This window comes from Berghia stephanieae, chromosome 10 (assembly GCF_034508935.2).
Source record: "Berghia stephanieae isolate SIO BIC M18660-M18661 chromosome 10, UCSD_Bste_1.3, whole genome shotgun sequence".
Lineage (NCBI taxonomy): Eukaryota > Metazoa > Mollusca > Gastropoda > Nudibranchia > Aeolidiidae > Berghia > Berghia stephanieae.
The window spans coordinates 11,756,763-11,783,884 of NC_088369.1; the positions used below are offsets into that span (position 1 = coordinate 11,756,763).

Sequence of the window (27,122 nt, forward strand, 5' to 3'; positions counted from 1 at the left end):
AAAGACCTGTCATTATGAGTACTACATTATGCTCTTAGCAGATTTTATAAACAACCATTTGAGTCGGCGGAGTATAGCAATAATAATTATCACTCCTTGCTTATACCTACCTTATTGATTGTTTTTTTATTTTTTATTTTTTTTATTTTTTTTTTTTTTGTTTCTGTAAGACCTCATTAAAACCTCTTTGGCTAAGGAGCTCATAACATTGCCATCCGGAAGTATAACGGACCAACACACAAAACTCCGTGTAACCATGATGGTTTATAGTCAAGTTAATACAGTTTAGTGAGAATTACTCATAAACGCGGATGACAAAAAAAAAAAAAAAAAACAATAACAAAGACCAGAGTGACGTCAACTGCGAACTATCTATTAATGGAATTTAAAGGCTATTCCAAACTCATCTATTATAATTCTGCCCTAACAAGCAAAAAGGACAGTATCTCACAAAAAATCATAAAATCACTTTTTTAACTTAATCGAAACTCTAGCACATAGAAAAGCTTACAAAGTTGTCAGAATGATCATATCTCAAGCATTTTTTTAAAATTTGAGGCCATTAAAAATTTGCTTGATACTACTGTATAATTGTGGAAATTTAAATATATATATCGGCACGACAATTTTGATCTATCAATTTTGATCGGTTTGAAAGGGCGCCAAAATGGCGGCTCCCAGGGCCAAAGGTCAAAATAAGGACCGGTCATTACGACCTAGCAGATTTTTCTTAATATTCATTTGAGTAAACGCGTGATACAATTACCCTTACTTTAAGAGAGCTTTGCAAGTTAACTCATTCAACCCTAACACCGACTACATCCGTTGTTTACCCGGGTTAATTTTATTTATTACATTTTTCAAAGACAAATTTTAATAATAGACGTATAATCAAAGCTATTTTTTTAATTTTTACATGTTAATGATAGTTGAATAAAACTATCTATGTACATGCTCATTTTTAATACATTTTTTCTCTCCAATTTTCAAAATTAGAAAAAATATCTAGGATCTAGTGATTTAATTAAATATCAATTTTTGAAAAAAAAAAGTTTTATAATTTAGAAATTTAACAAGAATTCTGTGCTCGATTATAAAAAAAAGTTAACATTAGCAGTATGGAACAATGTTGATTTCCAATCCTATTTTTTTTAAAATTTAAAAGCATTTTATCCTCCTGCATTGAGTAGCGTGGCTTTTTATGTATTATGAAACAGAATTCAGAGCCCTTCGGCAAACGGATTTTCCCAGACAGTTTTGTTTCTCTGTCGTGTTAGATACTCGTGTGTTTTATTCTTTAAACAATCAGAACTTCCATAAAGGGAACTAATATTATTATTGGCTGGTCTAAAATTATACACATGACGTTCTTGCCACAATTTACAGGGATAATTATTAAAATCACAATTGTAGCTTATGATTATTATTGTTATTATTATTATTGTTATTATTATTATTATTATTATTATTATTATTATTATTATTATTATTATATTATTATTATTATTATTATTATTATTGTTATTATTATTATTATTATTATTATTAATTGTTATTATTATTGTTATTATTATTATTGTTATTATTATTATTGTTATTATTATTATTATTATTATTATTATTGTTATTATTATTATTATTATTATTATTGTTATTATTATTGTTATTATTATTATTATTATTATTATTATTATTATTATTATTATTATTATTATTATTATTATTATTATATTATTATTATTATTATTGTTATTATTATTATTATTATTATTATTATTATTATTATTATTATTATTATTATTATTATAAATCATTTTTGTTATTATTCTCATCATCATCATCATCATCATCATCATCAAAATCATCATTCTCAGTGTAGTGAGAATTAATCATAAAAATGGATGGCAAGAAACAATAACAAAGACCTAAGTGACGTCAACTCTGTTCTAACTATAGATAGTACGAAGTTGACGTCACTCATGTCTTTGTTATTTTTTATTGCCATCCATTTTGATGAGTAATTATCTCTAAACTGTATTTACCAGATTAAAAACGTTCATAGTTAAACAGAGTTTTGTGTGTTGGTCCGTTTTACTTCCGGGATGGCAATGTTATGAGATTCTTAGCCAAGCGCATTATATATATTTATATATATATATATATATATATATATATATATATATATATATATATATATATAAATATATATATATATATATATATATATATATATATATATATATTGGTACGTTATATCCCGCTGGTGGATGTAATGATTGTTTTACCTAAACGCATTGCATCAATAAAAATGTAATTTCTGGTCTCCGGCGATTTGATGGCGAATGTCAAGGCGTGGTTGCCAGGTTGTCAAAACGGACAATTTCAACCCACCGGCAACGAATTTCATGTCTCAATAAGACAATGTTTAAGATTGCCTTATCAAATATTAATGTTAACATAACATAACATATGGTATAGGGCAAAATAGAATAAAATCCCTTGAATGCCTTTGATATTAATAGTAATGCCATAAATCTTTTGATTAAAGATTACAATTATGATACACGCGGTAAAGATAGTATTTCAACTTAAATGTACTCATGTATATATTATGGTGTACAAACATGTATTCTTAACCGTTGATATTGGTAAAAAGAAAATTATTCCACCCCTCTCCCTAAATAGTAACGCGTAATGATAATAAGTTTACAATAATAATTTGTGACGTCAGAACATACATCGTTAAATTTCACCAAAAAATTGGATTCTTTAAAAGATTGAGCTTTTATATAGCGCAATATCCACTAAAACGGCTAAAAGAGCTTTACAAGGGGGCCCTGGTCAACAGTAACATTTAACATGTAGGCCGGGACATAACGCTTGTTTGGCGATATTACAATATTTTCGGACAAAGGCAACGCTGTTAACGGCCAGGTACTCATTTTACACCTGATTACGGTCAGAGAATGTGAGTAAAGAGCCTTTTCCAAGGACTCAACTATGCGCCGAGCAAGAGGCTCGAACCCAGGACCTTCCGATCCGAAAGCGAGTGTCATACCACGAGACCACATAGCCGCACAGTAGAAGTAGTCTATAATTTAAATGATTTTGAAGATGTATTTTATTCGACGATGACGAAATAGGGGTTGATTGAGGGGTAAAATGAATGATGTCTTAATCTCTTGCTTTTTAAAATTCGAACTTCATTCCCACGCGCACTCGATTGCAAGCAACGGTTGGGAACACGTCCGGAACTCCAGAAAACAAGAGTGTCATGTAAGAATCGTGTATTGCTAGCATGAGCATAATCGTGTATCCAGAGGAGAAAAACATTATAAATATGATCATGTTTGGACATTTATACATTATGATCACATGACATATTATGAAAAGTTCTAGCCAGCATGAAGAATAAAAATTACAGATTTTCTTTGTTTAGAACCACGATGGCCGCCGTTGCTGGGCGACGAGACATCAGACTATTGAATCCAATTTACATTGACGACCGGCATGATATATTTAGATTTGAACATATAAGACGACTCTGAAATAAAGAGAAAAAAATCCCAAATTACACAAGGTATGTAATCAGTACTCTAATAGAGTGGTTTTATACTTCCAATGAGATTTGAACAAATAATTTGACATCACAGTACAGTTCCCTATAGATAGAACGAAGATTACGTCACTTGGGGCGTTGTTATTGATTTTTGCCATCCGCGTTCATGAATAATTCTCACTAGACTGCATTAACCAGACTATATACGTTCATGGTTACACACAGTTCTGTGTGTTGGTTCGCTTCTTAGCCAAGCGCATACTATTTATTGAAGTAAACTTATTTTATGTTTTTTTTTCCTTTTCAAAATTAAAAAAAAAAAACAAACAAAATGTTAGTGAAAGCCAGAGGCATCGCCTAGTGAGAAAAGAAAGAAAAAAGAAACGAAAAAAAAAACCCCAAACACAAATAAAAACAACAACAAAAACAAAACAAAACAATAAAAAAAACCAGAGTAAGTGACAAAACTTGTAAGGATTCGTCACTGTTCCAGTTGAAGAGCAACGGATGGTCACGCACTGAATACAAGTCATGAATAATTTATGCAACGACCAAGGTACGCCAAAGAATCGTTTACTACTAGCTTGTTTTATATTTCCTTGATTTATTGTTTTTTCTTTTGCTCGTTTCTTTTGAGATTGTTAAAGCTTGTTAGGATTGTGAGCAACCACTGGATGTGAATTGATTTTTGTGGAGGATTCGACTGAACGTAAACAAAATGTGTGTTTTTAAAAAAATCTTCTTCTTCTTCTTCTTCTTCTTCTTCTTCTTCTTCTTCTTCTTCTTCTTCTTCTTCTTCTTCTTCTTCTTCTTCTTCTTCTTCTTCTTCTTCTTCTTCTTCTTTCTTCTTCTTCTTCTTCTTCTTCTCTTCTTCCTTCTTCTTCTTCTTTCTTCCTTCTTTCTTCTTCTTCTTCTTCTTTTCTTCTTCTTCTTCTTCTTCTTCTTCTTCTTCTTCTTCTTCTTCTTCTTCTTCTTCTTCTTCTTCTTTCTTCTTCTTTCTTCTTCTTCTTCTTCTTCTTCTTCTTCTTCTTCTTCTCTCTTCTTCTTCTTCTTCTTCTTCTTCTTCTTCTTCTTCTTCTTCTTCTTCTTCTTCTTCTTCTTCTTCTTCTTCTTCTTCTTCTTCTTCTTCTTCTTCTTCTTCTTCTTCTTCTTCTTCTTCTTCTTCTTCTTCTTCTTTCTTCTTCTTCTTCTTCTTCTTCTTCTTCTCTTCTTCTTCTTCTTCTTCTTCTTCTTCTTCTTCTTCTTCTTCTTCTTCTTCTTCTTCTTCTTCTTCTCTTCTTCTTCTTCTTCTTCTTTCTTCTTCTTCTTCTTTCTTCTTCTTCTTCTTCTTCTTCTTCTTCTTCTTCTTCTTCTTCTTCTTCTTCTTCTTTCTTCTTCTTCTTCTTCTTCTTCTTCTCTTCTTCTTCTTCTTCTTCTTCTTCTTCTTCTTCTTCTTCTTCTTCTTCTTCTTCTTCTTCTTCTTCTTCTTCTTCTTCTTCTCTTCTTCTTCTTCTTCTTCTTTCTTCTTCTTCTTCTTCTTCTTCTTCTTCTTCTTCTTCTTCTTCTTCTTCTTCTTCTTCCTTCTTCTTCTTCTTCTTCTTCTTCTTCTTCTTCTTCTTCTTCTTCTTCTTCTTCTTCTTCTTCTTCTTCTTCTTCTTCTTCTCTTCTTCTTTTCTTTCTTCTTTCTTCTTCTTCTTCTTCTTCTTTCTTCTTCTTCTTCTTCTTCTCTTCTTTCTTTTCCTTCTTTTCTTCTTCTTCTTCCTCTTCTTCTTCTCTTCTCTCCTCTTCTTCTTCTCTTCTTCTTTCTTCCTTCTCTTCTTCTTCTTCTTCTTCTTCTTCTTCTACACTATCTTCTATCTACTATCTATCTATCTATCTATCTATCTATCTATCTATCTATCTATCTATCTATCTATCTATCTATCTATCTATCTATCTATCTATCTATCAATATGTCAGTCTATCTATCCATCCATCCATCCATCCATCGCTCGATCCACCGTACCTAGCTTTCTATCTTTGCCTTGCCAGCTACGCTCCCCCTCCTGCCCCCCCCCCCCCCCCCCCCCCCCCAATACCCCACTATCATTATAGCCTCCTTATTTTCCGGAATGAAATTTTATCCTTTATGAATATATTGAGACAGATTAAGAGCTGCAGCTATCAAATCACTGCCATACTTGATTGGCAAATGAAGCAGGACGATAAAAACAACACCCGAGAAACGTCCCTTCAATCTGACTGGAATGAATGGAAAACGGCCCCTCTACGTCTAGGTGAATGGATAAATAAATAAATAAATTCAAAATAAATAAATAAATAAATAAATAAATAACAATAAATAAATAATAAATAAATCAATCAATCAAAAGATAAAAAATAATGAATAAATAAATATATAAATAAATAAATATATAAGTAAATAATCAATAAATGAATAAAAAGAAATCAATCAATCAATCAATCAATCAATAAATATATCTAGAAAGAAAGAAATAAAGAAAGTATATTAATGTAGTGCATTTTTAGGAATTTACCTTCCTCAACGTGCACATAATGATAATATGTGCAGGTCTGATAACCGGACGCAATGACGCGATTTGATGCAACGTTGCTGTAATGGGCAGTTTTATCGATCACGTGATTTAGTGCTGTCCAATGATTGGACATCTCTTTATAAAAGTAAACACATTGTTCTTTTTATAACACTTTGTAAACACACCCATGCCCAAGCGTTAAGCTGAACAAAAGCATCTATTTATTGTGATGTTGGATATTTCGAAAACTGTGAACATATTGTTATAATACGTGCTGATGCTATGCAACATTCGCCTGTCAGATAGATATAACGGAATGGTTTTCAAGAGTCGTGACGTCACTTCCCTCGTAATGACGAATCTAGTAACTGGTTCTAAACTATCGGAATAATGGCGGACGCGCCTATGAATCACTTCTCCTCCCAACATAAAAGTGTATCCAGAGGAGAAAAGCATTATAAATCTGATCATGTTTTGGCTTTTATACATTCTGATCACACTCGCCTTCGGTTTGGAAGGTTACGGTCACGTGATTCTTTGTTATCATTTTGGTGATTAATTCTCACTAAATTATAGATGGAACTAAATTATTGATGTCACTCAACTCTTTGTTGTTGATTTCCGCCAGCCATTTTCATGAGCAGTTCTCATTAAGTTGTATCGATCATACTATAGATAGTATGCGCTTCGCTAAGAAGCTCATAACATTGCCATCCGGAAGTATAACGGACCAGCACACAAAACTGTGTGTATCCATGAACGTTGATAGTCCGGTTAATACAGTTCAGTGAGCATTACTCATAAACGCGGATGGCAAAAAACAATAACAAAGACATGAGTGACGTCATCTTCGAACTATCTATAGATAGTTTGCGCTCGGTTAAGAAGCTCACAACATTGCCATCCGGAAGTATAACGGACCAACACACAAAACTATGTGCAACCATGACTTTTTCTAGTCTGGATAATACAATTAAGTAAGAATTACTCATAAATGTGGATGGCAAAATACAATAACAAAGACCTGAGTGACTTCATCTTCGTTCTATCTATAAACGTTAAATGTTACACATAGTGTTTGTGTTTTGGTACGTCATATCCGGCTGGCGTATATCGTGAGGATTGCATTCACATGGAGCTCCTCTGTTTCTTGTCTTTATAGATAGTTCGAAGTTGACGTCACTCCAGCCTTTGTTATTGTATTTTACCATCCGTGTTTGTGAGTGATTCTCACTAAACTTTTTTAACCAGACTATAAAAGTTCATGGTTGCACACAGTTTTGTGTGTTGGTCCGTTATACTTCCGGATGGCAATGTTATGAGCTTCTTAACCAAGCGCATACTATCTATAAATGTTCATGGTAACACAGTTTTGTGTGTTGGTCCGTTATACTTCCGGATGGCAATGTTATGAGCTTCTTAACCAAGCGCATACTATCTATAAATGTTCATGGTAACACGCAGTTTTGTGTGTTGGTCCGTTATACTTCCGGATGGCAATGTTATGAGCTTCTAAGCCAAGCGCATACTATCTATAATACTATAATTTCAGTCTTGGATTCTATATATAAAAAAGAAAAGGTCTGTCACAGGAAACAATGTCCAGAGAGTCACTGATCCCGACCCCGATCCCCCCCCCCCCCCCCCAATCCCCCCACCGCCACCTAAACAACCCTTCCATCCTCCCTCGACGCAACCTATCCCCCCTCCATCCCCCACTCCCTTCCTCTAAAAAGAAGTCAAACCAATTATTTTAATATAATGGTGTCCAGACTTAGACAACAGACGTTTTGATAAAACACAATCGAATGAGACAATGGTACAATAGCCAAACCCATCACGACTTAATTATAGAAAATGTAATATTTTTGAAATCAAAAGAAACGAAATTAAATAAAGACAAATAATATTATGTTGACCACGGGTTTAACTATTGAATTATGACACCCCCATCTCAAACAGGTATTATGCGTAGCCATCGTTAACATATAGATAGATAGAATGAAGATGACGTCACTCAGGTCTGTGTTATTGTTTTTTTTTTTTGTTTTTTTTTTACCATCCGCGTTAATGAGCCAGACTATAAACGTTGAAGGTTAGACATAGTTTCGTGTGTTGGTCTGTTATACTTCCGGATGGCAATGTTGTGAGCTTCTTAGCCAAGCGCATACGATCTGTAAGTTAGCGACGGCAGTGTATCAAGTCAAGATAGACCAGGTTCTGGGAATGAGGGTGATTTCAGGGTGATTTCTATTACATTTCCATGCTCAATTTGTTTCACAATGTTTCAGAGTATATTTTCCACCAGGGAATTTTTTCCTCGATCAAGTGTTTCGGTCCTTAACTTCTAAGGGGACAGAAATATATACTTCTTCGAAAGGTATCCAGCAACTATTCTCAAATTTAATACTTTTTCAACTTGACTAGCTGTAAAATAATATTTAGAAGTGAAATTAAGCGTTCATATTTCCCGAAGATGTACAAAAAGTGTTGATTTAATCATTTATGACAAGACGTTCTAACTAAACTTGGCAATATCTCAGTTCAAACCTTTTCACCATCCGACTGATTATGTCATTCACTGTAACATATAATAATATATGTAGCATACAACAGATGGACATTCGTATCTATCATCATTTTAAAAATTCTATTTTCACATTTCATTATACTATTTTTAGACGGCGGGTCCTATATCTTCTAAATGTGCTCCAGTCGCTTTACAATGGGTCCCGAGCCAACAGCAATACTTGACATGTGGGATGAGAACTACTTATCCATATTGTCTTCATCATCATCATCATTATCATCATCATTATCATAATCATCATTATCATCATCATCATCATCATTATCATCATCATCATCATCATCATTATCATCATCATCATCATTATCATCATCATCATCATCACCATCATCATCAACAGCAACAACATCATCATCATCTGCCAAGTACTTTTCTTTCTTAGCCATTCGGCTGCTTTTTTTTTTTTGTGTCCCTTGACTAGCTAAACCATTCAATAGCCTTTTGACAGTCTGTCATTTGACCTTTCTTTGGGTCTCATTGGGAGTCGACTGAATCTAATGTTTCCCTTTTATTAGTTATTTAAGTAGTCGATTCTTAAACTATTCTTTTGCTCCTACGTACGAATGGGAGCGATCTATAGATAGAATGAACTTGACGTCTCTCAGGTCTTTATTATTGTTTTTTTTTTTTTTTTTGGTTTTTGTTTTTGTTTTGTTTTTGTTTTTTGTTTTTTGTTGTTTTTTGTTTTGTTTTTTTTTTGCCATCCATGGTAATGAGTAATTCTCACTAAACTGTATTAAACAGACTATAAAAGTTCATGGTTACATATAGTTATGAGTGTGTTGGTCCGTTACACTTCCGGATGGCAATGCTGTGAGCTTCTAAGCCAAGCGCAAACTATCTATATTCGGGTTTTCGGCCAACCCAGTCATCAATCACATGCTTTGTTGCTGCCCAACGATTGGATATTTATTAACAAATGTAAACACGCTGCTTTGTTTATGAAAGTTGTAAACATACCCATGTGTCAAGATGAATCAAAGTGGTATTAGATATTTCAAAAGCTATGTTTACTTTTCACTATTTTGGTCATTTTGAGTACACTTTGCAATGTGACCAATAACTTCGAGTACTCGGAAAGGTAAATATAGATAGCATGCGCTTATCTAAGAAGCTCACAACATCGCCATCCGAAGTATAATGGACCAACACACAAAACTATGTGTAACATTGAACGTTTATAGTCTGGTTAATACAGTTTAGTGAGAATGACACATAAACGCGGATGGCAAAAAGCAATAACAAAGACATGAGTGACGTCAACTTCATACTATCTATAGATCATCCCATTCTGCCTCAAAACGGTTTTAAGTCAGGGCGGATAAGATAAGAAAGTTAAACTCACATCGATTTAACATTTATATAGCACATTTCCGCGGTAATACCAAGCTTAGTGCGCTTCACAACGTTTTAATTTATTTCCATGCTATAGTATGTATTCATATCTCCATTTCATACAGTAGAAATGTCCTGTTAGGCGTCCAAACATTTTTATTTTTGGAACGACAACAGGTCATTCGCCAACGCCAAATTCCTCGCTTCCGCCAACGATACTTACCAGAAAAACATTAAAATAGACAATAATATCTTTTAAAATTTTAAATCACTTGAGCTTGTATATAGCGCTATATCCACTAAACGTGATCGAAGCAGCGTTAGACACTTCACATGTAAAACGAGAAATGACGCCTGATAGGCGATATTACACTTTTTTTTTCTCTGACAGAGACAAACAACGCTGTGAACGGCCAGGTACTCATTTCAAACCTGAGTATGGTCAGAAAATGTGAGTAAAAAGCCTTTTCCAAAGCGAGGCTCAAACCCAGGACCTTCCGATCCGAATCGAGTACCACAATACCACATTATAGCCGCTCACAAAATAAAACGGCAGCGACGAACCAAATAGTCGTGCTCGGTGATGAATAGAAAAATCTGTCACTGACAACCCAATCACCCCTTGATGACGTCATCGCTCGATTGCTTGTTGTGTTTGCAAAACCAGAGCTACGAACACAAAAGAATGTTCAGACTCGTCCAACATCGAGCGGAGCGTCCGTGCGTTCCGAGTCTGAGAGAGACAAAGCTGTTAACGGCCAGGTTGTCATATTGCACCTGCGTAAAATGAGATAATGTGAGTAAAGAGCCTTTTCTCACAACTATCTACCGAGCGAGACTCGAACCCAGGACCTTCCGATTCGCATGTGAATGTCATACCACAAGAGCACATAGCGGCACAAGAAAGAAATAAAACGGCAGCGACGAACCAAAAATTCGTGCTGGGCGATGAATAGCAAGTCTGCCATTGAAATGAATAGAAAAGTGCCAGAAGACAATAGAGAATAAAATTTTTTTTCGCGGCGGTGGTGGGGTTTGAACCTGCGACCTTATTGGTACGACAACTCCGCCTGGCAGGTGAGAGCGTGGCTCTACCGTGTGAGCTATCCACGAACACAAAAATATTCGTTTCAAACTCAAAGTCATTACTAGATCCCTCTCTCACCCACTTCTTGAGACCGCCGATTCGTTCGTACACCACCATCGCGAATAATTTTGACCAGCAGTTAAGCTTAATAGCCAATATTCTCAACACAAACATATAACATAGAAACGATTGAGACATTGAGTATGCTCCGGTGTATGGGGTGAATTTTTAATTCAGAAAAGTGAGTGGAGCAGGCACTTATGTTGGTAACAACAAGATATGAAGTGAATAGAAAAGTGCCAGAAGACAATAGAGAATAAAATTTTTTTTCGCGGCGGTGGGGGGGTTTGAACCTGCGACCTTATTGGTACGACAACTCCGCCTGGCAGGAGAGAGCGTGGCTCTACCGTGTGAGCTATCCACGAACACAAAAATATTCGTTTCAAACTCAAAGTCATTACTAGATCCCTCTCTCACCCACTTCTTGAGACCGCCGATTCGTTCGTACACCACCATCGCGATGGTGGTGTACGAACGAATCGGCGGTCTCAAGAAGTGGGTGAGAGAGGGATCTAGTAATGACTTTGAGTTTGAAACGAATATTTTTGTGTTCGTGGATAGCTCACACGGTAGAGCCACGCTCTCACCTGCCAGGCGGAGTTGTCGTACCAATAAGGTCGCAGGTTCAAACCCCACCACCGCCGCGAAAAAAAATTTTATTCTCTATTGTCTTCTGGCACTTTTCTATTCACTTCATATCTTGTTGTTACCAACATAAGTGCCTGCTCCACTCACTTTTCTGAATTAGCAAGTCTGCCATTGAAATCCCTTGATTGACCCCTTGATGACGTCATCGCTCGATTCGATTGTCAGTTGTGTTTGCGAAAGCAGAGCGACGAGCACAATACAATGTTCAGACTCATCCAAAATCGAGCGGAGCGGAGCGTCCGTGCATTCCAAGTCCTCGTCGATCACCCAAAAATAGATTGAACGAAGTTGACGTCACTCGGGTCATTGATATTTCTTTTTGTTATCCATGTTTATGAGTAATTCTCAATAAATTGCACTAACCAGACTATAGATAGAACGAAGATGACGTCACTCTGGTCTTTGATATTGTTTTATTTTATTTTTTTGCCATCCGCGTTTATGAGTAATTCTCACTAAACTGTTTTAACCAGACTATAGACGTTCAAGGTTACACATAGTTTTATGTGTTGGTCCGTTATACCTCCGGATGGCAATGTTGTGAGCTTCTTTGTCAAGCATATAATATCTATTGTTTGAGGGAAATAAATCTATTTTTGTATAGGTTGGGTGTGAAGTATTGGGGAAAATCCGGAAAATGGCCGGCAAGGAGAGATTTAATACCGAATTGGGACATCGGGTTACAAATCTTGGCAGTTGGGACATTTTTGTGACGTCATATCCGGACTTGAAAGGGTTTCCTTCATTTTATTATAATGGCGATCGTAGCTGAAATGGAACGTAGAATTTGTCCATTGACGTAATGATATTGATATGCTGGTGACTGAAGTAGGAAGAGAGAGAGAGAGAGAGAGAGAGAGAGAGAGAGAGAGAGAGAGAGAGAGAGAGAGAGATAAGATGCGTTTATATGTGGGAAAGAAAGATGGAGAGAGGGGAGGGAGAGACACAGAGAGAGAGAGAGAGAGAGAGAGAGAGAGAGCGAGAGGAAGAGAGAGAGAGAGACAGATAATATGTGTGCATATGTGGGAAAGGAAGAGAGAGAGAGAGGAGGGAGGGACACACACACACACACACACACACACACACAGAGAGAGAGAGAGAGAAGGGGTGAGGCGGTGGGGTATGGGAGGGGGGGGGAGGTTGGATGGCCGGGATGTTTAAGGAAGGCTAAATTGAATCATACAAGTTTAATTTCCCTGAAATGTCAGCGACAAGAATGCTCAGAATGGAATAAAAATAAAGAATAAAGAAAAAAAAGAAAGAGAGAGAGAGAGAGAGAAGAGAGAGAGAGAAAGAGAGAGAGAGAGAGAGAGGGAAGAGAGAGAGAGAGAGAGAGAGAGAAGAGAGAGAGAGAGAGAGAGAGAGAGAGAGAGAGAGAGAGAACATGTGTGTATATGTGGGAAAGAAAGAAAGAAAAGTGTTGGAACATCATTTCAGGTTGGTAGATGTTGTGAGTTTGTTTGTTTTTTTTGGAAATACGCAATGCATCAATAAACGTTTCAGGCTACACACAGTTTTGTGTTTTGATACGTTATATTATCTTGCTGGCATATGTTATGATTATATTTTAACTTAACGCATAGCGTCAATAGGATTGATTTTTTTACCATGTATTTCATGCCGAATACCGTTTGGAGGCGATGCGTAACATTTAAACTTTAACGTTGGTTGGCGAGTGCTATATCAACTAAACTATCGGAATCACAAATCAATTTTTTTTAAACCCAATGATTATTATTATGTTTAGATTGAATTACTTATTATGCATGAGACTATTTTATTATGACGAATGGGCAACTGCAAACTGGTCTCAATACGCTTCAACAGTCGTAAAAAAAACGTCACTTCCCTCGTTATGACGCATGGTAATTTAGTAACTGGCTCTAAACTATCGGAACAATAGCGGACGACCGTATGAAATATTTCTCCCACGAAAAAAGTGTATCCAGAAGAGAAAAACATTATAAATATGATCTTGTTTTGACTTTTATACATTCTGATCACAATACATATGAAAAGTTCTAGCCAGCATGAAGAATAAAAAGTACCAATTTTCTTTGTTTAGAACCACGCTGGCCGCCATTGCTGGGCGATGTGACATCAGACTATTGAATTCAATTTCGAGTACTTATTATGCATGAGACTATTTTATTATGACGAATGGGCAACTGCAACTGCTTTCATTGCCGCCAGGACCGACAGGATGATCAACGACTTCCATTTACAAGAACATTGATTTGATCCGCTCTAGAGAAAGGTTCTACATAATATATGCCACGTTTTATGGAAATTGATTTGCTGGCATGGCTGTACGAGTAGACAATTTCCTATATGTTGTTGTTTATTTCATTTTGATTTTTTAAAAAGGGAAAAGGGAGGGGGGGGGTGGTCTAATAGCTCAGTTGGTAGAGCACTTGCTTCACACGCGAAGCGTCCAAGATCGTTCAAGGGTGCAGTCGAGACTTTTTTTACTAACCCTCCCCCCCCCCCCACCAATCCCCCATCCCCCCGTCCACCCAGCAGTGACTGGGTATCTGGGCCTGTTAGATCTGGCGGAAAGTACTTTGCGATAAACTAGCGTCCTATCAAAAGAGTAGCGAGCAATTGCTATTGTCCGTTTCACGCTATAGAAACCGGGATGAACTCCGGCTCCGTGGGCCTGATGGCGGTGACAGACTACACTTAAATTTTGAAAAATGTTAAAACATTATCGGAGTTATTATTATATAAAGTAGAAATTCTTTGTAATAGTGTTGAGGTAAATATTTCGCCTAAAAACGCCATTATCTCATCTCTCCTAGGGGACGAAGGGGAAATTCGAAACGTCCATATGATGTGTTTTTGTTTAATTAAATTAAAGCTTCCATTTCATTTGAGAAAATAAATGAGAGTTTGTTTGTTTTTTTAAAAAGCGCTTTATGAGGGGTCCCAAGCCAACAGAAACACTTAACATGTAGGTTGAGACATGACGCCTGTAAGGCGATATTACATTTTCTTTTCGGACAGAACAATGCTGTTAACGGCCTGGTACTCATTTTTTACCTGGCTGGCCACAATTATCTAGAATTCGCCGATTTAATGAGTGAAATAGTAGAAAACAGGGTAATGAAATCTATTTTTATCATGCGATGTTTACAACAAAATTATTCATTGCGGGTGACATGGGATAGAAATAGGCGATATGTTTTGATATTCATGGTCGAGGAGCTCAATATGGAAATATGCATGTAAAGTCTCTCTCTCTCTCTCTCTCTCTCTCTATATATAATATATATATATATATATATATATATATATATTTATCTATCTATCTATCTATCTATCTATCTATCTATCTATCTATCTATCTATCTATCTATCTATCTATCTACCTATCGTTCTCTCTCGCTCTCACTCTCTTTCTCTCTCTCTCTCTCTCTCTCTCTCTCTCTCTCTCTCTATCTATCTATCTACCTATCGTTCTCTCTCTCTCTCTCTCTCTCTCTCTCTTTCTCTCTCTCTCCCTCTGTTTCTCTCTCTCTCTCTCTCTCTCTCTTTCTCTCTCTCTCTTACTGCCTCTCTTTCTCTCTCTCTCTCTCTCTCTCTCTCTCTCTCGATATATATATATATATATATATATATATATATCTTCCTCCTTCTCTCTCTCTTTCTCTCTCTGTCTGTCCATCTGTGTTTGTGCGTGTGTGTGTGTGTGTGTGTGTGTCTGTGTGCGTTTGCGTATGTGTGAGAGACAGAGAGAGAGAGACTGTGATCTAGACCAGGCTATCAGCAGTTCATGATATATTATAGTAAGGAAGTTAGTACAAAAAAGGACGCCTAGCAGACAACATGTACTGTGTGAATTGACATAAGATGCCCTAGTATTATATGACCACAATGCTGAAGTTGAATTTATATCCAAAACTAATAATAATGTATTGCTTGAAGATGAAGAAATAAAGAGCAATAGAAATTGAAATGAAATCTTCAATATGATAAACGAAAACAGATAATGTAGACGTTTCGGGTTACCCCTTGATTAATAAAACGATAAATGTAACACTAAAGAATAAAATGATTTGTTTTTAGTGTTTCATTAATCTTTTTTTTTTCTTCATAAAACGGAAAGCCGAAACGTCCATACTATCTGTCATCTTTGTGTAAAGTAAAGCATCCATTTCATTTCTAATTGTTATAATATATCCAAATTGGGTTGTTTTTCGATGCCTTTTTTTTGGAGAATTATTTTCTTAATGTAGAGAGTGTAAAACAAACAGGTCACATTTTTGCTCAGTTTGACTTCATTTGACTTTGATAACATCTGAACCATCCCAGCATTATGGCGTTTCGATACGACGGGTCACATATGAATTAATCGGAGCATTGTAAATCGCACCGAACATGTCAAATTGGTGGAAATGCGCTTCATAAATGCATTTTTTATCAACGTATTATTTCGGGTTTAAAAAAAATACGCGATGCTATTCGGTGCGTTTAACATCTAGGCTGGTATTTCAAACTCAGCTCGCCATTTGTCCGTGTATGAGGTAAGCACCAAATTTATTGGCCTGCTGGCTTAGATGTGTAAATTGATAATCAATGACAGGTCCATTATCACTGTCTAAGCGACGTATTATGATAGGGAGCTTATGGTGCAACATGCCTGCCTGGTAATATCAGACAAAGGTTTCTTAAGTGTTGTGATCAAAGCATGATCGCATTATCAACTAGATAAATTCCCAACGCAAGCAAAAAAAAATAAAATAAAATAAAAAAATAAAATAAACAAACGCAAAAACAAAAATAAATAATTGGATTCAATAGTTTGATGTCACGCCGCCCGGCAACGGTGGCCATCTTGGTTCTAAACAAAGAAAATCATTACTTTTTATTCTTCATGCTGGCTAGAACTTTTCATATTTTGTCTTGTGATTAGAATGTGTAAAAGTCAAAATATGATCAAATTTATGGGGGTTTTTTTTCCTCTGGATACGCTTTTATGCTCGCCGGAGAAATATTTCATACGGCGTCCGTCATTGTTACGATAGTTTAAAACCAGTGTTACTAAGTTACCATGCGTCATTAGGAAGGAAGTAACGTTACGACTGTTGAAGAGTATTAAATGAAATAACAATTTTAAAAAGAAATAAAAAGAGGAAAAAAAAACCAAACACGTAAGTATCATTATACACGTTGACCCTATTTCCATAAACATGTAGACCGGGTATTCAACAACCGTCTTTCTCCCCCCCCCTCCCTCCCCCCCCCCCTCTCTCTCTCTCTCTCTCTCTCTCTCTCTCTATATATATATATATATATATATATATATATATATATATATATATATATATATGTTTATGGGGAATTAGCTTGAATCACATAGAGAGCTCGAAGGTTATTTTGGAGCGAAAATTATTTAATATAAGAAACGTTGTGGGATAAAAAAAAAAAACAAGGTGAGAATATCAAATGATATCTATATATCTATCAATCTATCTATCCATCCATCTATCTATCTATCTCTAATATGTGGCAAATTAACAGTCTCAAAACGGTTTTATACCAGGGTAAAACCTATGTGAGCAACGCAATGTTGAGTCCTTTGAAAAGACTCCTTACCCACATTATAGCATCATACACGCTCTGCTTTAAATGAGTACCTGGCCAGAAACAGCGTTGTCCCGTCCTGTATGATAAGTGGTTATGCTTCTGGCTTGGGACATTTAATGTAACAACAAGATATGAAGTGAGTAGAAAAGTGCCAGAAGACAATAGAGAATAAAAAAAATTTTCGCGGCGGTGGTGGGGTTTGAACCTGCGACCTTATTGGTACGACAACTCCGCCTGGCAGGTGAGAGCGTGGCTCTACCGTGTGAGCTATCCACGAACACAAAAATATTCGTTTCAAACCCAAAGTCATTTCTAGATCCCTCTCTCACCCACTTCTTGAGATCGCCGATTCGTTCACCACCATCGCGAAGTAATTTTGACCAGCAGTTAAGCTTAATAGCCAATATTCTCATCACAAACATATAACATAGAAACGATTGAGACATTGAGTATGCTCCGGTGTATGGGGTGAATTTTTAATTCAGAAAAGTGAGTGGAGCAGGCACTTATGTTGGTAACAACAAGATATGAAGTGAGTAGAAAAGTGCCAGAAGACAATAGAGAATAAAAAAAATTTTCGCGGCGGTGGTGGGGTTTGAACCTGCGACCTTATTGGTACGACAACTCCGCCTGGCAGGTGAGAGCGTGGCTCTACCGTGTGAGCTATCCACGAACACAAAAATATTCGTTTCAAACCCAAAGTCATTTCTAGATCCTTCTCTCACCCACTTCTTGAGATCGCCGATTCGTTCACCACCATCGCGAAGTAATTTTGACCAGCAGTTAAGCTTAATAGCCAATATTCTCATCACAAACATATAACATAGAAACGATTGAGACATTGAGTATGCTCCGGTGTATGGGGTGAATTTTTAATTCAGAAAAGTGAGTGGAGCAGGCACTTATGTTGGTAACAACAAGATATGAAGTGAGTAGAAAAGTGCCAGAAGACAATAGAGAATAAAAAATTTTTTCGCGGCGGTGGTGGGGTTTGAACCTGCGACCTTATTGGTACGACAACTCCGCCTGGCAGGTGAGAGCGTGGCTCTACCGTGTGAGCTATCCACGAACACAAAAATATTCGTTTCAAACCCAAAGTCATTTCTAGATCCCTCTCTCACCCACTTCTTGAGATCGCCGATTCGTTCACCACCATCGCGAAGTAATTTTGACCAGCAGTTAAGCTTAATAGCCAATATTCTCATCACAAACATATAACATAGAAACGATTGAGACATTGAGTATGCTCCGGTGTATGGGGTGAATTTTTAATTCAGAAAAGTGAGTGGAGCAGGCACTTATGTTGGTAACAACAAGATATGAAGTGAGTAGAAAAGTGCCAGAAGACAATAGAGAATAAAAAATTTTTTCGCGGCGGTGGTGGGGTTTGAACCTGCGACCTTATTGGTACGACAACTCCGCCTGACAGGTGAGAGCGTGGCTCTACCGTGTGAGCTATACACGAACACAAAAAATATTCGTTTCAAACCCAAAGTCATTTCTAGATCCCTCTCTCACCCACTTCTTGAGATCGCCGATTCGTTCACCACCATCGCGAAGTAATTTTGACCAGCAGTTAAGCTTAATAGCCAATATTCTCATCACAAACATATAACATAGAAACGATTGAGACATTGAGTATGCTCCGGTGTATGGGGTGAATTTTTAATTCAGAAAAGTGAGTGGAGCAGGCACTTATGTTGGTAACAACAAGATATGAAGTGAGTAGAAAAGTGCCAGAAGACAATAGAGAATAAAAAATTTTTTCGCGGCGGTGGTGGGGTTTGAACCTGCGACCTTATTGGTACGACAACTCCGCCTGGCAGGTGAGAGCGTGGCTCTACCGTGTGAGCTATCCACGAACACAAAAATATTCGTTTCAAACCCAAAGTCATTTCTAGATCCCTCTCTCACCCAATTTTTTATTCTCTATTGTCTTCTGGCACTTTTCTACTCACTTCATATCTTGTTGTTACCAACATAAGTGCCTGCTCCACTCACTTTTCTGAATTAAAAATTCACCCCATACACCGGAGCATACTCAATGTCTCAATCGTTTCTATGTTATATGTTTGTGATGAGAATATTGGCTATTAAGCTTAACTGCTGGTCAAAATTACTTCGCGATGGTGGTGAACGAATCGGCGATCTCAAGAAGTGGGGTGAGAGAGGGATCTAGAAATGACTTTGGGTTTGAAACGAATATTTTTGTGTTCGTGGATAGCTCACACGGTAGAGCCACGCTCTCACCTGCCAGGCGGAGTTGTCGTACCAATAAGGTCGCAGGTTCAAACCCCACCACCGCCGCGAAAAAATTTTTTTATTCTCTATTGTCTTCTGGCACTTTTCTACTCACTTCATATCTTGTTGTTACCAACATAAGTGCCTGCTCCACTCACTTTTCTGACTTTTAATGTAACACTTTATGCAACCATTCATCGCAGAACGTTACAACCTGTTCCCACTTTATATTTATTTACAGAGCTTCTATAGATAGAATGCGCTTGGCCAATGAGTTCACAACATTGCCATCCGGAAGTATAACGGACCAACACACAAACTCTGTGTAACCATGAACGTTTATAGTCTGGTTAATACAGTTTAGTGAGAACAATTCACAAACGCGGATGGCAAAAACAATAACAAAGGACTGAGTGACGTCATCTGCATACTATCTATATAGATCACTGCTGAATGTTAAATTTAATGTTATTGTTCATGTCAAAATGTTCACGAGTGAAGGTGAACATCAAAAGAAGACTCAGATTCAGATTCAAATTCACTTTGAGTATATTCTAATGAGTATTGCGCATCATTAAGCACTATCTAGCTTTCTGTCAATATCTTATTTAAACTTGATTTTGAAATATACAGAAGAAGATGAGATGGACAGAGGACACATTCTGAGGAAACTGACGAATATATATATATATATATATATATATATATATATATATATATATATATATATATATTGAGCTTCTTTACATAGCGCAATATCCACTAAATGTGCTCAAAGCGCTTTACAAGGGGTCCCTGGTCAACAGCAACTTATAACATGTAGGACGGGACATGGCGTCTATTAGGCGATGACATGATAATTTTTCGGACAAACACAACGTTGTTAACGGCCAGGTACTCAGTTTACACCTGAGTACGGCGAGAGAATGTGAATAAAGAGTCTTTTCCAAGGACTCAACCATGCGTCGAGCGAGGCTCGAACCCAGGACCCTCCGATCCGAAAGCGAATGTCATACCACTAGACCACACAGCCTCACGAACGCCACAATCAGACAAGCACTAATTAACATAGAATTTCCGAGGGCTCTACCAAAGGAATATCAAAGCCTCTTCCAACTTGGATAGGAAAAAGGGGGGGGGGGGGGGTCATCATTAGATATTTTAAAGATATTTCAGATTTCACAATCAAATCTCAACTCTCACTCAATAAGTTTTTTTTTTCGTCTAACCGCTATTCGATTCTTATTAATGATAATAATTCTGATAACAACACTGATAATAACAATAATAATAATAATAATAATAATAATAATAATAATAATAATAATAATAATAATAATAATAATAGTACTACTACTACTACTACTACTACTACTACTACTACTACTACTACTACTACTACTACTACTACTACTACTACTAGTATTACTACTACTACTACTACTACTACTACTACTACTACTACTACTACTAGTAATAATAATAATAATAATAATAATAATTATTATTATTATTATTATTATAATAATAATAATAACAATAATGATATTAATAATAAGAGTAATCATAAAGTTATATCCAAACATGTAATTAATATATCAGAGAGCTATTTAACTATTTCAATGTATCATGAATCGTGTTGCCGTTTTGCCTCGGTACTTCAGGAATATTCTTTTAACCGAAAATTATTTCTCTTGTCTTAGTTTATTTGTATTTATTTCCTACCAATCAAATTGAAGAGTTGTTTTCCAAATATCCCTAACTCGATTTTTCCCATTTTGAGATACTGAGGTTTATTTTCCGTAAAATTTATCATTCGTTCTATTATTTTATCATATTTAAACTTCAAATTCACACAAATCTAGGGAAATTCTTGTATCAATTGATGGGTACAAAATAAAATTTACCTTTCAATTTAGACGTCTAGATCTATATCATGGATGGAAAATCTCCAAAATAAATATTAGAAAAATCGACTTAACGAGTTTTGGAAAGCCAGCCTTCAATTCAAATGGAATAAAACAAAATAAACATTCATAACAGTAAATGGGTACGGCTTGTTCATATGTACTCGATGAAGAAACCAAAACATGTTTCTTTTAAAATACTGTCAAGAGGACTCCTCTTCCTACCCTCGGTCAATTAAAGTTCTGAGAGTTGTTTTTTAAAAGATCAGATTCATTTCAATCGATCGATAATTAAAGGACGTGTATTCTGGACAAAATCTAATATACTTTTTTTGTTTGTTTGTTTGTTTGTTTATTTGTTTGTTTTTATTTGTGTTTTGTTTTGTTATTATGTTATAATGGACAACGATGTTTCACGGCCAGGTACTCATTTAGATTTTTTTCAACTTTGCGGTGCTAACAGCGGTTTTTGGGTTTTTTTGTTGTTGTTTTTTTTTTTTTTGTTGTTTTGTTTGTTTTGTTTTTTTCTTTTTTTTTGTTTATTGTTTGTTTTTGTTTTTGTTTTTTAAATCCGATTACAGCAATTCAAACTTACCATGTTGTTGATTTGAAGTACCAAGAAAACAAAAACACGCGCACTCAAAAACACACGATCAATATTTTGATGTAAAGCAAGATGGACAAAGTAAATAAAATCATGTATAATTATCAAACTTTTGATCTCACGATTATTCAATTTCTCACGTCAACTTTTTGTTTCCATTTATGACACTTGAGTACAAAATCAGTTTAATTCGTCTGTCAAGTAGAAGAAACAAAAATCCGAACTTCATCAAAGAAAATTGAACTCTCCTGTCAATAATAATAGCGAAAGTACTTAATCAAATCCGTTCTCATTTCTTCATAACATAACATACGGACTTCGTAAATATTGTCACACAAACCGCTACAGTAAATAGGTAGCTACCCCTCTTCAGTTTTCAAATTGGATTGACACTGCAAACAGTCCTCGAAGTTTAGAAACAGGGTTAGCCGTGGGCTATTCACACTCGCTATGTTGACAGTTTGAAATGGATAAATATCACACGATTCTTCTCCTCCTCCTCTTCTCTCCTCTACTTCAATCCCCCACCCCACCCCCATCCCATTCCTGCAACCCCCACCCACCCTTCCCTACCCATTTCGTCCCCCTCCTCAGCTCTCTCTTGTCTCTTTTACTCCTACTGTGAGCGCTGACGATTCGCACCTCACCTTACTGTCGCCTCCTTATTTCTACTCACGCTAAGTATGTTTGATAGAGACAAGAGGGTAATATATATATTGATAGAGAGAGAGAGACACACACCCACACACACACACAGAGAGAGAGAGAGAGAGAGAGAGAGAGAGAGACTAGGGGGGGGGGTTAGAGAGAGGTGTGTGCGTGTGTGTGTGTGTGTGTGTGAGAGAGAGAGATGTGTGAGTGAGAGAGAGAGAGACGTGTGTGAGAGAGAGAGGTGAGAGAGGTGTGTGTGTGTGTGTGTGTCTGTGTGTGTGTGTGTGTGCCTGAGAGAGAGAGGGAGATAGATAGATAGATAGATAAAGAGAGAGAGAGAGAGAGAGAGAGAGAGAGGACTGTGATGAAGGATGTGAAACTGTCCCGTCGTCAACAAAGTCAGCGACCCCTTTTCAAGTTTTAAGAAAATCAAACAAAATAATGTAACAGTATCAATTTGTAGAAACACTATATAAACAGAGTTGCATATAATTTCCCATATAAATTTAATTATTAAAAAATATTTTAAAATCAAGCGCTTTACAAGGGAGCATTAGCTAACAGCAACACCTAACATGTAGGACGAGACATGCAGCCTGTTAGGCGATATTACAATGATTTTTTAAAGAAGAAAATACGTTGTTAACATAAGTACTCATGTTACACCTGAGTACGGTGAGTGAATGTCAGTAAAGAGCTATGTGTTAAGGTAAAATAATCACATATTCTTCTCGTCAGTTGAATCATATCAACACACAAAACTCTTGTGCAACATTTTCGGTTTATTATAGTCGTAGAAGTATCTAGTGGAATAAACGTTTAAGTTGTTTTATTTTGGACTCGAAAATATAAATATAGATGGAATGAAGTTGACGTCACTGGCTTTTTGTTATTGATTTTTTTTTCTTTTTTTTTTTTTTTTTTGTTTGTTGTTGTTTTTTTTTTTTCATCCGCGTTTATGAGTAATTCTAGACTGTATTAACACGATTATAAACGTTCATGGTTGCACAAAGTTTTGTCTGTTGGTCCGGATGGCAATGTTGTGAGCTCATGTGCCAAGTGCATACTATCTATTGATAGTATGCAGATGACGTCACTCAGGCCTTTGTTATTGTTTTTGCCATCCGCGTTTGTGAGTTGTTCTCAATAAACTGTATTAACCAGACTATAGATAGTATGCATATGACGTCACTCGGGCCTTTGTTATTGTTTTTGCCATCCGCGTTTGTGAGTTGTTCTCACTAAACTGTATTAACCAGACTATACAAGTTCATGGTTACAAAGAGTTTGTGTGTTGGTCCGTTATACTTCCGGATGGCAATGTTGTGAACTCTTTGGCCAAGCGCATTCTATCTATAAAAGTTCATGGTTACACATGGTTTGTGTGTTGGTCCGTTATACTTCCGGATGGCAATGTTGTGAACTCCTTGGCCAAGCGCATTCTATCTATAAGCATATTTTGGCCCTGAAATCAACCGCTGACCATGAACCGAAGACCCATGGCCACCTTAAGTGCTTGCTTATCACCCGGAGTAAACAGTCCCACAGATCCTGAGCATCACTCACAATTTTAACACAATGGGAGCGATCTATATTCATTTTTCGTCCAACCAAGTCATCAATCACATGATTTGTTGATGTCCAACGATTGGATATTTCTTTTTAAATGTAAACACGCTGCTTTGATTATGAAAGTTATAAACATACCCGTGTGTCAAGCTGAACAAAATGACAAATAGTGATGTGAGATATTTCAAAAGCTGTGAATACTTTTCACCATTTGGGTCACTTTGAGCACATTTTGCAATGTGACCAATGACCTCGAGCACATGGAAAGGATTATGCCCATTGAAAAAAATTACATCGTATCGTCAGGTTTAGTGATGCAATACGATTCAATAGTCTGATGTCACGCCTCCCGGCAACGGCGGCCATCTTGGTTCTAAACAAAGAAAATCATTCCTTTTTATTTTTCATGCTGGCTAGAACTTTTCATATACCTTGTAATCAGAATGTGTAAAAGTCAAAACATGATCAAATGTATGTGTTTTTTTTCCCCTCTGGATACCCTTTATGCTCGCCGGAGAAATATTCATAAGGGCGTCCGCCATTGTTCCGATAGTTAAGAGCCAGTGTTGCTAAGTTACCATGCGTCATTAGGAAGGAAGTGACGTTACGACTATTGAATCCTATTCCTTTATCAATGTGTCAAAATATTGTGAAAAAATACTCACTAACTTGACCTGACCTTTTTGTTGTGTTTGACATGTACTAAGAGTATCTCGGGCCTTTTCAAACAGAAAATAGCTAGTCAATGGGATGAAAAAGGTGAATTGCATGAAATCTTCTGATTGGTTTATATTTAATAACAAGCGAACCATCAATTGGATTCAATAGTCTGATGTCACGTCGCCCAGCAACGGCGGCCATCGGGGTTCTAAACTAAGAAAATCTGTACTTTTTATTCTTCAAGTTGTCTATAACTTTTATTATGTCTTGCGATCAGAATGGGTAAAAGTCAAAACATGATCAGATTTATAATGGTTTTTTTCCCCTCTGGATACGCTTGTATGCTCGTCGGAGAAATATTTCATAAGGGCGTCCGCCATTGTTCCGATAGTTTAGAGCCAGTTACTAAGTTACCATGAGTCATTACGAGGGAAGTGACGACATGACTGTTGAAGCGTATGCTGCTTACCAGGAAATGATGATGCAGACAACAGACTACTTACTTACTTTACATACGTATCCTCTTAATGCTTGATCAGCACATAAGGCTGACACTGTGGAGCGCCATCTTTCTCGGTTGGAGGCCATTTCTGTCATCTGTTCCCAAGCCCAACCGCTAGCTTTCATTTCTCTTTCAATGTTCAGACGACAAACTAGCCAGACTAATTTCAATTCTTTTGCAACCATCAACGGGAGCGATCTATATTCAGGTTTTTGTCCAACCAAGTCATCAATCACATGATTTGTTGCTGTCCAACGATTGGATATTTCCTCAGAAATGTAAACACGCTGCTTTGTTTATTAAAGTTGTAGACATATACATGTGTCAAGCTGAACAAAATGACCAATCGTGATAAAAAAACTGTGAACACTTTTCACTATTTGGGTCACTTTGAGCACATATTCCAATGTGACCAATGACCTCGAGCACATGGAAATGAAATATAGATCATGCCCATTCCGGTATCCTTAGAAACAGCGAAACAAATAATCAAAAGAAATAAGAGAGAAGAATGGATGAACACTGTTGGGCAATGAGCACCACGGGTAGATAGATATATTATGACCACTCCTGTCAAGACTGGTATAGATAGTATGTACTTGGCTAATAAGTTCACAACATTGCCATCTGGAAGTATAACTGGCCAATACACAAAACTGTGTGTAACCATGATCGTTTAGAGTCTGGTTATTACAGTTTGGTGCGAATTACTCATAAACGCGGATGGCAAAAAACAATAACAAAGCCCTGAGTGACGTCATCTTCGAACTATCTATAGATACAGTTTAGCCAGACTATAAACGTTCAAGATTACACATAGTTTTGTGTGTTGGTCCGTTATACCTCCGGATGGCAATGTTTTGAGCTTCTTAGCCAAGCGCATACTATCTATACTCAGCAGTGAGCTCAGAAGACACCAGCAAAATATCAACTTTCAACAAAGAACACCACGCACGCCGCTTACCAGTCATTTAAGCATAACACGTTTACAAAATAACACTAAGTATTTGTGAATACAACAAAGATTTTTTTTTTCTTCACATTGTGTTACTTCTAAAACAAATCTGAATAAGAAAAATGTTGTTTGTATCGTGAAGGATTTCTCAAGGTTCGTAAAAGTAGTCCTTCAAAGCCATTGGCCCATGGAGCCGGAGTGTATCACTATAGCCTGAAACGGGCAATAGCAATTGCTTAGTATCCTTTAGATAGGACGATAGTCTATCGCATGGTACTTTCCGCCAGATATAATAGCTTTACCTCCGAATAAATGCTGGGTGGACAGGAGGGGAGAGGGAGGGGGAGGGGGAGAGGGAGGGGGAGGGGGAGAGGGAGGGGGAGGGGGAGTCAGAAAAAATCTCGACTGCACCCGGGATCGATCTCGACCCCTTTATGTGTGAAACTAGTGTCCTACCAACTGAGCTATTTTATTATTATTGTTATTATTATTATTATTATTATTATTATTATTATTATTATTATTATTATTATTATTATTATTATTATTTATTATTATTATCGTTTATTATTATTATTATTATTATTATTATTATTATTATTATTATTATTATTATTATTATTATATTATTATCTTATTATTATTATTA

At 36.4% G+C, this 27,122-nt stretch overlaps 1 protein-coding gene across 1 annotated transcript in view; it reads right to left on the bottom strand.

Annotated features, from left to right (window-relative positions):
• The window catches only part of LOC144955909 (uncharacterized), a 95,726-nt gene extending 73,147 nt beyond the window's left edge, over positions 1 to 22,579 (bottom strand). Inside the window, exon 1 of the mRNA XM_078886174.1 lies at positions 22,128 to 22,579. The gene's annotated coding sequence lies outside the window, so the exon portion shown is untranslated. The remainder of the gene's footprint in view (positions 1 to 22,127) is intronic.
• Between the last annotated feature and the right edge of the window lie 4,543 nt (positions 22,580 to 27,122).